The sequence below is a fragment of the Halichoerus grypus genome, chromosome X (genome assembly GCF_964656455.1).
Source record: "Halichoerus grypus chromosome X, mHalGry1.hap1.1, whole genome shotgun sequence".
In the NCBI taxonomy this organism is placed as follows: Eukaryota; Metazoa; Chordata; class Mammalia; order Carnivora; family Phocidae; genus Halichoerus; species Halichoerus grypus.
In genome coordinates, this window is record NC_135727.1 from 50133145 (window position 1) to 50145323 (window position 12179).

Consider the following 12179-nt stretch of genomic DNA (forward strand, 5'->3'; position numbering starts at 1 on the left):
TCAAAAATCCCTCATGTTACCTTTTATAGTCACACCTACTCTGCCTTTCACCCACCTATTGCAGCTACTACTCCTCTGTTCTCCATCTCTATAATTTGGTCATTTTTCATTGTCATTACATTACATAAATATAATAATGCAGTATGTAATCTTTTGAGATTGGCTTTTTCCATTCTTTGTAACACTTTTAAGATCAATCAAGTTGCATGGATCAATAGTTTCTTCTTTTTTATTGCTGAGTATTATTCGTTAGTACAGATATGTACCAGTTTGTTTTATTACTTACCCATTGATGGACATTTGGGTTTTTACAGGTTTTGACTATTATTTTTTTTTAAGATTTTATTTATTTATTTATTTGAGAGAGAGAGAGAGAAACAGCATGAGAGGGGAGAGGGTCAGAGGGAGAAGCAGGCTCCCCGCTGAGCCGGGAGCCCAATGCGGGACTCGATCCCGGGACTCCAGGACCATGACCTGAGCTGAAGGCAGTTGCTTAACCAACTGAGCCACCCAGGCGCCCCAGGTTTTGACTATTATTAATAAAAGCATCTATGAATATTTCCATATACATTTTTGTGTGGTAATATGTACTGAATTTCCTTGGGTGTATACATAGGAGTGGAACCATTAGGTCATATGGTTTAACTTTTTGAGTTAACTTTTTGTTAAACTTTTTGAGGAACTGGCAGATTATTTTCCAAAGCAGCTGTACTATTTTACTGTCCCACTAGTAAGAGATCTAGATTCTTCACATCCTTGTCCACATTTAGTATTATCAATATATATATATATTTTTTAATTTTAGCTGTTCTGATAGATGTGTAGTAACATATCATCATGGTCTTCCTTTGATTTCCATGAAGGATAGTGATCTTGGACGTCTTTTCATGTGCTTATTTGCCACCCAAATATTCTTTTCAGTGAGCTGTTTATGTCTTTTGTCCATTGCCTAATTGGATTCCTTGTTTTCTTTTTCTTTTGAATTTTGAGTTACTAATATATTATAGATAATAGTTCTCTGTTGGACAAATTTTTTGCAGATATCTTCTTCTAGCCCATACCTGTCTTTTGATCCACTTAATAGGATTTTTCAATGAAAAATTTTTAAATTTTGATGAATCCAATGTATATATATTATGGATCATGGTTTTGGTGTGTATGAAAGTTTTCTTTTCTTCATGTAGCATTTTTGGTATTTTACGTCTTTCTACAAGTATCTCTATTTCATCAGATGTTCACATTTTTAGCACATATATTTATAATACTTCAAATAATTTTATCTACAGTTAATTTAAATTTATTTTAAAGTATTTTATTTATGTGTATCTTTCTCTTTTCTCTTGATTATCTTGCCACAGCTCTGTCTATATAATTCATCTTTTCAAATAATTAGCTTTTAATTATGTTAATATCTCTATTTATTGTTTTTGGTGTTGTGCCTCTGTTTCATTTATCATCATCATCATTTTATTCTTCCTTCTCATTTGTTTTGTGGTTTCCTTTTGTTCTCTTCCTAACCTCTAGAGTTGAATACTTAGTTCACTTATTTTTTCTTTATTTTGTAATAAAATTTTAACACATATAAAAGACAAGCATAATATATATGTAAGTAATAAACTTTTCTACTTTAGGCATACTTCAACCAAATCTTATACACAGATGGATATTTTAACAATCCTTAAGTCCTAGGGAAGTAGATTTCTCAGCTTCCCTTGAAAACTGTGCTTAATATAGTTGTATTGGTGATAATTCTTGACTAAAATTAGAGTCTACAAGAAAGAGATGTATTATGAGAAAAATGCAAATATGTATTGAAGTTATGATGAGATTACTGCTGATTGATAGATTATATTAAAAAGTCTGTTTATGATTCCTATCATTTCTCTAATATGTCACTCTTGAGAATTATTACTGATTTACTTTATTTCATCTTCCAAGTGGGTATAATATTTGTTATTATAACTATGATCTTATATTTTAAACAGTGCTAGTAAATATTATCAGATGGAATTTGCCATCAAAAAAAGCTATTATTTCATAAAGATTTTGTTCAAATTCATTACACTAATTTTATTTTATTTTGGGGGGCATGAAATGTTTTTATGAAGATATTGATTTGCACAGGCTAAAAAATGTTAGATACACAGGCTTTTGACCTATGCTTTCTAATAGTGGAAGGATGCTTTCTTTGTCTCTTCCTCAATTCCTTGCTCCTCTATCATTTTTCCCTTCCTCCTTCATCTCTCCTCATCCAGTCCTTCCTTTTTCCTTCACCCCTCCCCACCCCTCCTCCCTCTCTCCTTGCCCCCTTCCTTTCTCCACCCCTCCCTCTCCTGCTCTTCCTCTCTCTCTCCCTCCTATGTCTCTTTTTTTAATTTAAATTTTGTTATATATGCAGAACATATTATAACTTAATCAGACAATGTTTTTCAATATTCAGCATGCCCACATTACTCTACACCACACCCAATACACTCTAATTCCCTTTTTCTCATCTGCCAAAAACTGTAATTGCAGTAGCATATACATTATCCCTTATAGTATAACTCAGTCAACAAATCCTTATTCACTTCCTACTATGTGTGATTCACTTTTGTTACAAGGGTGAATATTACATTGAAATGCTCACAAGAATACCCCTATGGACATTTTTATCTCTAAATATATAATATCAATAGTTCTTTGTTTTTCATTCTTATCCTCTGGTTATAACAAAATTAATGTTAAATATAGCTTAAAATATACATTTTTAATAGAATATGATCAAAACCTTATTCTTTGAATTGTCTTCTGTGTACACATATGGATTGCATATGACAATATAGATTTTCAACCTGCATATATTAGAGATATTTATCACTTTACTTAGTAGATGTTATAGCAATTTCAACTAAAATTTTACCTAAACACTTTTGAACTTTTCAACACAATATTTTCAACCTATGCCACTGTGAAATGAATTTTTTTCATTTATTATCTACTATTTTACTCTATTTTGTAAAATCAGTGAATTTTAAACTATTGCAATATTTCCCTTACTTCTTGTTTTCCTGGCCTCCTAACCTTTCTACATTCCTGAAATATCACTTTGTGCCCTTTATTCCAATGCTCAAAAACCTTCAGTGACTCCATATTGTCTATGAAATGTAAATGACTATTATTTGCTTTACACTACATTAATTCTCTCAAGAGAACTTATACACTTGCTGTTCTACACAGTAGATTATCTTTTGTTAGTAAAAATTGTGTTTAATACACACACACACGCACACACACACACACACACACACACAGATTCCTTAAGAAAATAAATGTCTTTTCCTCTCTTAAAGCTATCCCTCAGGACACTTTGAATCATGGCTATGCCTCAAGAGACACTTGATAAATGTTTATTAAATGATTGATTGAGCCCATTTGAACCTTATCTAAGTTTTTAGTTTCTTCACTTTCTGACTCAAGATTCTTTCACTATTTATCTACATTTAGTAAAATTAAAAAAAAGTGATGGGGAGAGGAGGACCAATGGCCATGCTTATTAGTCTCTGATGGACTGGAATCTCTATATATCCTGACATATCTTCACTCTAAATCCCCAAACTATTTAACCTTTCCAAGACTAAACCTTCTGCCCAAATTCTTCCAGACATCCATTGTCTCCATCCCTTCAAGAGACTCTTAACAGCTGTCTCCACCTTGTGTTTTTTGATGGTCAAAATTTACCTTAAAACTATTGAAATGAAATTTCAAACCATTAATAATATTTATCACATTCTATACATTGTTATCAAGTCCATGCCCAATTTAACACATTGAATATGTGTTAAATATGTAGCATATTCTACATCATTCATTCTTTATCTTTACAAACTGAAAAAAGAATCATGTATGTATATGTGTGTATGTATGTGTGTATATATATATGTATATGTATGTGTATATATATGTATATGTATGTATATGTCTTCTTATGGGTAACTTGTAGAATCTTAGAGTTTGGAAGAAAACTTAAAACTCACCCAATACTTAAAAATCCTAATGATCTTTCTTAATTTTCTCTCCAGATTTTTTCTCTCTTTCTTTATTTGAGATGATCAGAACTTGTCATACAATGTTTGAAGTATGAATTGTCATCATTTTCATTCAACAAATGCTGCAGCACTTCTGTCAGTGCTTTTAGGGAAGTTGATTGTGATTCTGCCTTTTTGTTCCTGGAATATTACCATTTAGAGATGATAGCTCAACTTGTGTAATGTTAATAAAATGTGGCTTATGTGTTTTAACCTTGAATGGTGTCATATCTAAGAGGCACAGTTAAAAAACAAAAATTTAATTCATAAAGTCAAATGATGCTTTACATGTCCCCCAACTCTCCCTCTCCAGCTTAGAGAAACTTTACTCCATCTGCTCTCTCATCTCTTTATTTTGTAGATTCAGTCAACCCTCTCACTTAGTCTCTTCCTTTTTTTCAGACTCCTTTGTCCTTCAACTCTGTCCTTCTCTGCCTATTTTTTTTTTTTTTATTCTACATCATGGAAATATAAAAACTAGTCTGGATGCAATATGTTTTGCTCAGACAGGTTGAAGAATAAAAGTGGTAGACTGGAAAAACTGAGTATGCAAGATAAGATTCTCTTTTGAGGCAAAAGTTCATTAAAACTTCCCTGTTAATAATTGCACTTTATCATGCATAGATACAACTATGTTTTCAAAGAATATTTTCTTAATCATTTACTTTGAAGTTTATCTGCCATTTTCCCTGGCCTCCTCTTTTCCCTTTTTATCTATTATATTGTCTTCCAGGTCGCTTATTCTCTCTTCTGTCTCAGCTACCCTAGCTGTTAGATTATCTAGATCGGATTGGATCTCATTGATAGCATTTTTAAGTTCTGCCAATTCCCCTTTTATTTCTGCCCTTAGAGACTCTATGTTGCCATTAATTGATTTCTCCATTCTAGCCATTGTCTTCACAATTGCTAGCCTGAATTCCATCTCCGACATCTTGGTTATATCTGCATCCATTTGTAAATCTGCAGCATAAGTCATAATCTCTGAGTCTTTTCTGTTTTGGGGGCTCCTCCTCCTAGTCATTCCGTTGATGGGTGTTTGAGGGAATGTATAGAGTCCAAATTATTGACCAGAACCCAAGCAAGATGCACCTGTTTTCTTGGGACCTTAGGGTTGCTGGCCTCTTGTTTTCCCAGCCTGTCTTCTGTGGGAGGGGCCTGCTGTTACTCAGGTAACCCTGTTTGGGCGGAGTTGCCCTGCGCCCCTGTGGCAGGGGATGGGCTCAGCGGGAATCAGTTTTGGGGGCTTTTGTTCTCTGGCAGCTTTCCCTAGTGGCTTTCTGCATCTCTTCTGCGAGTTAGAGCAGAAGAGACCGTTTCCAACCCTCTGCCTCAGAGCAGAGAGACCTCAGTCTGTTCTTCAGTGAGCTCTCCAGGCCACACTGTCTCCGTTTCTGTCCGTGCTGCTATAAACTGCAGCGTCCTGGGTTGTGCACCCCTCTGCAGCACTCCCAGTCCTGCCTCCAGATGGGAGCACGTCTCTGCCCTTTGTGCTTCTAAAACCGCCAGCCGCTCCCAGTTCGCACAAGCGACCCCGCCGCTCTGGGTTTCTGCCCCGGGGGCTGCCCTAAAGTCCTTTCCCCGCTGCTACCGGCCTGCGAGTCTGTGCCCCGTCCCCAGCGCATGAGGCTGTCACTCACCGGCGGTGTAAGATCCCCACGACCAGACACCCTCCTGCTGCCATTTATCCTCCAATATCTGCCCATGGAATCACGGCTCCCCGCTTTGTACCTCAAAACCAACTGCCTGCGATATTCTGTTTGTAGAGATCCAGATCTTCTTACATCTCAGGCTGGTTTTGTGGGTGCTCAGAGTGGTCAGGTAGATATCCAGCTCAATTCCAGGGACTAGTTGAAATAGGGTCCCCTACTCCTCCACCATCTTTCCTAAGTCTCCTATCTGCCATTTTCTACCCTCTTTCATTTTCACATGATCTCTTTGTAATTGTCCACTTAAGATTCTGTTTTTTTTGTTGTTTGTTTGTTTTTGTTTTGTTTTGTTTGTGACCTGGCGAAACTTAATGTTGGCAGTAAACAGAAATCTTGGCAGTGTATTATCTTTTCCAAATGTATTCACATTTCCAATTGTATTTACATTTACATGACTTTTCTACCATTTTTATTTCTTTCTATGGTAATTAGATCTTAGAAGCTAAGGAACATGTCTGTTAACATAGTAATTAATGTCAAGGCACAAACACTTTCTAATGGTGATCAATGCTAATATTTATTAAATGTAGGAGTTTCATATATATATAAATTGTCTAATGGTTGAGAGGAGAAATAGGGCTAATCCAGGCAATCAGCAATCCCTTTCCAGAGCCAACTTTATCTCTTCTTCCATATCCCTTCCCAATTCCATCAGCTCTTCCCATTCTCTTCTTAAAGTTCTGAAGTTTAAGTTCTTGCTTCCACTGCTCAAATGAAAGGTATTCCCCAAAGGTCATCAAGATCCTCAAATATTTACTGAATGCATACTACATGTTAAATATTATCACAAATTAGGAATTGTGTAGAGCGGTAGACCAAGCAAACAATCTCTGTCTTCATGGATATAGAAACTAGGAGGGACATAGAAACTAACCAAGGAATCACTCAACAGGGATTAAATATTTGACAAGTGTTATGAAAGAAAATAATGTGATCCTATGAAGAGAATAACAATGGTCATCTTATTTGGATTGGAGAATAAGGAATGTCTATCTGAGAAACCCATGGCCTGAAAAGAATGAGAAGAGTTAAGTAGATGAATAGAATAGAAAAAGAGATGGGACAATCATGTATGAAACTCTGAGGAAGAGAATTGGTGCATTAGTAAAACTGAAAGACGTTTTGTGCAGCCACAGCATAAAAAGCAAGGGGGAAAAGTGGTGAGAGAAAAAAGTTGGAAGGGTAAGTCTAGAAATGTTATGCTGGGCTTTTTTTTAGCTCATGTTAATGATTTTATTTCAATCATAAGTGCAATGGCAAGCTGTTTCGTGTTAAAAGGAATGACAAAATATTATTTACAGTTTTGAAATATGGAGGGAAATGGATTGGAAGGGTACAGTTGGTAAGGAATTATTTGAATTCAGGTAAGTAGTGATTGCAGATTTGATAAGGGTAAAATTAGAGGTATATTTTTATGTTAAGTTGGTGGGTTTTGATGATGGACTAATGGATTGAATGTGAAAGGTGGAGGAGAAAAAAAAAGTCTCAGTTTTCAAGCTTGGGCAGTTGGAGGAATGAGGTACTTTAATTGACATAGCACAGTCAGAATGAAGAGTGGACTTTTTTCTAGAGGGTTCTCAAGTGTCCACTTTTTGATATATTGAGTTTGAGATGCCTAGAGATCCAAGTGGCAATATTAAGTAAGTTAAAAGGGTGATCTGGTCTGGAGATATACATTTGGGAATAATAAGTGTATACATGGTATTTAAAGCCACACAGATAGATGGAGGAGGACAAATGAAAGAAGCAAGAATGACTCACTAATCATATCTTTCTGGTATATTTCCGATTACTGATCATGCCCTTCTTGAAATTTTGTCTTCCTGTAGATGCTATAACATTCTATGTTCCTCTTCAGTCTTTGCTGGTTCCTCTTCTTACCCTTTACATAAAGATAGTCCCAAAGACTGCCTTTATACTTCTCCTCTCTAACTTCTTCCCTTCACCACACACACATTCCTTCCTTCAACAAAATGACTTTCTGTATTACTTAGGGTCTGTGATGATTAATTTTATGTGTCAACTTGACTACATCAGAAGATGCCTAGATGTTTGACTGAACATTATTTCTGGGTGTATCAGTGAGGGTGTTTCCTGATGAAATTAGCATTTGAATTGGTGGACCTAGTAAAGTAGTTTGCTCTCAGCAATGTGGGTTGGCATCATCCAATCCATCAAGGGACTGAAAAAACAAAAAGGCAGAGGATGATGTCAGCCCTTGCTGTCTTTACTTGAACTGGCTCCTGGTTCTCAGGCCTTTGGACTTGGACTGAATTACACCACTGGCTTTCCTGAGTCTCTAGCTTACAGATGGCAGATCAGGGGACTTCTTAGCTTCCATAAATGCATGAGCCAATTCCTTATAATAAATCTCTTCCTATATATATCTTGTTGGTCCTGTTTCTCTGGAGAATATTGACTAATACAAGGTCATACTAGCTACTATAACATAAAGAATCCAGATTGCAAGAGCTCAGGCAAGATGCATATTTAGTTTTCTCATGTAATAGTCCAAGCTCCACATCAGTGAGAAGTTTTCTTGCACAGAGTACTTAAAAGTCCAATTTCCTTCCATTTTTTCTCTTTGCCATTTCATAGGGTATTGTCTTTATACTCATGGTCAAAGTGTGGTCCCCGTCACATATGTGTTCCATTTTACTGGATAGTAAAAGAGAATGTGAAGGAAGCAGGCCCACTATTTTAAAGGCTCCAGCCTAGATATCATGCAGGTTCAGCAAGAAGACACAGCTACCAATTCCAGCTGAGAATATCCACCATGTATAGTGGATGGCAAAGATCATAACAAAGCCAACCACCAAAATTAGGGGCCCACAAACATTGATCCACTGGATCTTCTATGGAGTTGAAAGAGAGACTCAACATGCAAGGTGCTAATTGGAATAACATTTTACTCACAGAAAAAAGAGATAGAGTAAGATCAGCACCTGTAGTGGATGCTGGTCTCCCATGGCCAGTGGATAATTCCTGGTAATTGAAGCAAGGTGATGGATTTTATGCATCCCTCTTATGATGCAGTTCAAACCCTTATTCCCTTCATGTAGTGGCAAATCTACTGGGTGGCTTGCCAGGTGCCGTAAATAGACATGCATAAGTAGTACAAGAAAGTTCCCTGTATCCAGAATAGGGGAAGATTTCTTTTAATAAGGAAAAACAATCTGGGGCTGAGTGGCAGCTTAGCTCACAGCCTCCATATAGGGGAATGTTCCAAGCCCAAGGTGCTGATTAGGCAATCCTGGGGAGAGGTGACAAGTCATGTGATGGATGCTTCCCCAAGCATCCACACTCCTTCTATCATTTCATTTGTGAAAATTTACACATCACTCCTTCTATCATTTCATTTGTGAAAAATTAATCACATGGTCACACCTAACTATAAGAGCAGGGGGAAAATATAGTATATCTAGTCAGTTGTATTAGTTTCCTATTGCTGCTATAACAAATTACCTTAAACTTGGTGGTTGAAAACATCCCAAATATATTGTCTTATAGTTCTGGAGGTCAGAAGTCTGAAATGAACCTCACTGGGTTAAAATCAAGATAAGGCTACATTCTTTCTGGAAGCATTATGGAAGAATCTGTTTCCCTGCCTTTTTCAGTTTCTGAGGGTTCTCACATTTCTTGACTTGGGGCCTCTTCCTTTGCCTTCAAAGCCAGCAGCAAATCATTTTCAAATTTTTCTCAGTCTGACCTCCATTTCTGCCTCCCTCTTCCATTTTAAAGGAAGAAATGACCCTACTATCACATTGGGCTTGCCCAGATAATCCAGAATAATTTTCCTATTTGAAAGATCAGCTAATAAATCACCTTAATTTCATCTACAACCTTAATCCCCCCTTGTCATGTAACGTAATATATTCACAGGTTTTGAAGATTAAGATGTGGACATCTTTGAAGGCTATTGTTTGACTTACCACATAAGCCATGTTTATACCAAGCTACTGTTTTATTTCTGTGGACAAAAAGATAAATGGAGTCTAGCAGTCTTTAGCATATAAACTCTCATGGCTTTATCTATTCAGGTAAAGGCTATTTTAATATTTGGATCATAATTTTTTTTTATAGATTTTATTGATTTGTTTGAGAAAGAGAATGAAAGAGAGAGAGCACATAAGGGGGGGAGGATCAGAGGGAGAAGCAGACTACCTGAACCATGCAGGCACCCATATTTCTATCAAAATTTGGAGAATCAAATGGTGATGGTTGAAGTGTCCTGCTTCAATCATTTTTGTGCTCATGACTCCCCAAAGTACTTCTTAAATATTATCCTACCTGTAGTTCAATCTCATGTACAAATCAGACCTCATCACATAATTTTATCCCAGTGATACCATCACTTCTTGTCATAGCTAAAAGCCTTGAAGTCTTAACTTCCTTCTCCTTTGTCCCCTACATCCAAACTGTTGTGAAAGTCATAGAAAAGAGTTTGATATTTCTTTATTTGATATGTCTTTCTGATTTTTCTCTGTGTGTTCATTTTCACTTCCATTTCCTTTGTTCAGTTGCTCATCTCTACTCATTGCCTACTAAAATAGCCTTCCTCACTTTGACTTAGTTCTCTTCTATGCTATAATGTATCCTAATTTTGAAACTGTTTCACTTATTGTGGTTTTTTTGTTTGTTTACTTTGTTTTAATCAGGTAAATTTTGTCATCTTCTGGACCAGGAACCTCCCTGTTTTCTACCTAATTATATCACAGCCCCTTTTCTAGGCTTACTAAGCTATCAATAATCTTACTCAACTCCTGTACATATAATTATTTCTATTATTAGTTTTATCCTTTCTCTCCCCCATGCAGGTACATCTCTGTGCCTTTCCCTATGTTAAACATCTCCTCCATTGGGATGGACTCCCTTCTTTACCACTGTACATCCTAACCATGTCTCAAGATTCCACCTCTAGTTTGTCCATGAAGTCTTTTGCTACCACTCCAGGTTAGTGAATCTTTCATTTCTTAGCTATTGCCTTTCAAGTTAATACTGTATATATATATCACATTTAGTTGATTTATAATTGATTTATAAGTGAGAGTTTTGATACTGCAAATACATAGGAAAAATTTTCAAGGCAGGGGGGCACGTGTGCCATTAAAACATTGTTTTTGCTTTCTTTACAGTGCCTAGCATAGTGATAGAAATATAGAACCTCAATAAATAATTTTTTCATGAACTCAGTCATCATCTTTTTTTTTAAGATTTTTTACTTATTTTTCAACAGAGAGAGGGACAGCGAGAGAGGGAACACAAGCAGGGGGAATGGGAGAAGGAGAAGCAGGCTTCCTGTGCAGCAGGGAGCCCGATGTGGGGCTCGATCCCAGGACCCCAGGATCATGACCTGAGCCAAAGGCAGATGCTTAACAACTGAGTCACCCAGGGGCCCCTCAGTCATCATCTTTCATTTTCTCCTTCTTCATCATGGTAGTCTTAAGTTGTTTTTGAGGGATAAATACTTGACAGCAGGACAAAAGGCAGGTAATTAACTATAATGTGGTAAGATGGAGCCCCAGACAAAGAGCAAAGCAAGTCAACCATTGCATTATGAATTTTCACATGTGGTGATTAAATGCTCACTGACATTAACATATAACAATCTGTAGAAATGATTTATAAATCTTTTAGGGTTTTATAAACAGCTTTATCTCTCAATTCTACATGATTAAATGGTAAAGAGTTATTTATTATGTCTCTCCACCACTGGCATATGAAATTCTTAAAAGATTTATTTTAACTTTGGGGTTCTCTTGAGATTAGAGAACTGGCAAGAAAAAGAATGAAATCTTTGTCTCCTCAGGCCCACAGCATAATAAACTCTACTATGCTATTTTGTAAAGGATCTTCCTCTTATCCATGCAAAGGAAGTGCTTTCTTTTTATTGTAATGTAGTTGTAAAACTCAAACAACCATCATAATTTCATTAAATCATACTGAACTTCATAGAATTGCTGAAAAGTGTCCATAATATGCAATATTTGTTCAGCAAACTGACTGAATATTTATAATATTTAGTCTATACCATGCTATTTATTCAAAAAATGACATATTTATTTTTGTTTTCTTAGTAGAGCATAAGGCAAATTATATTAATTAGGCTATTTACATGATTTCCTAACTTAGAGCAGTGAAATTTGCTTTCAGCTAGCAAATAATTGGAATTACAATTGCTAGAGATATCACAAGTTTGTTAATTATACCAGACTTCAGCAAGCTCTGATAGGTCACTAAATGGTCTTTTTTCTCTCCCCTCTTCTTTCTTTTTTCTATTCTACAATAATTTATGTCCCCTTCATTCCTTATGTAGAATGAAGTTACCATAAAATGGATGTAAAATGTATGATCATCTGAGCTACAATTTCCACTTGAGATTTGGGAGTCTATAATCTTCTAGAGA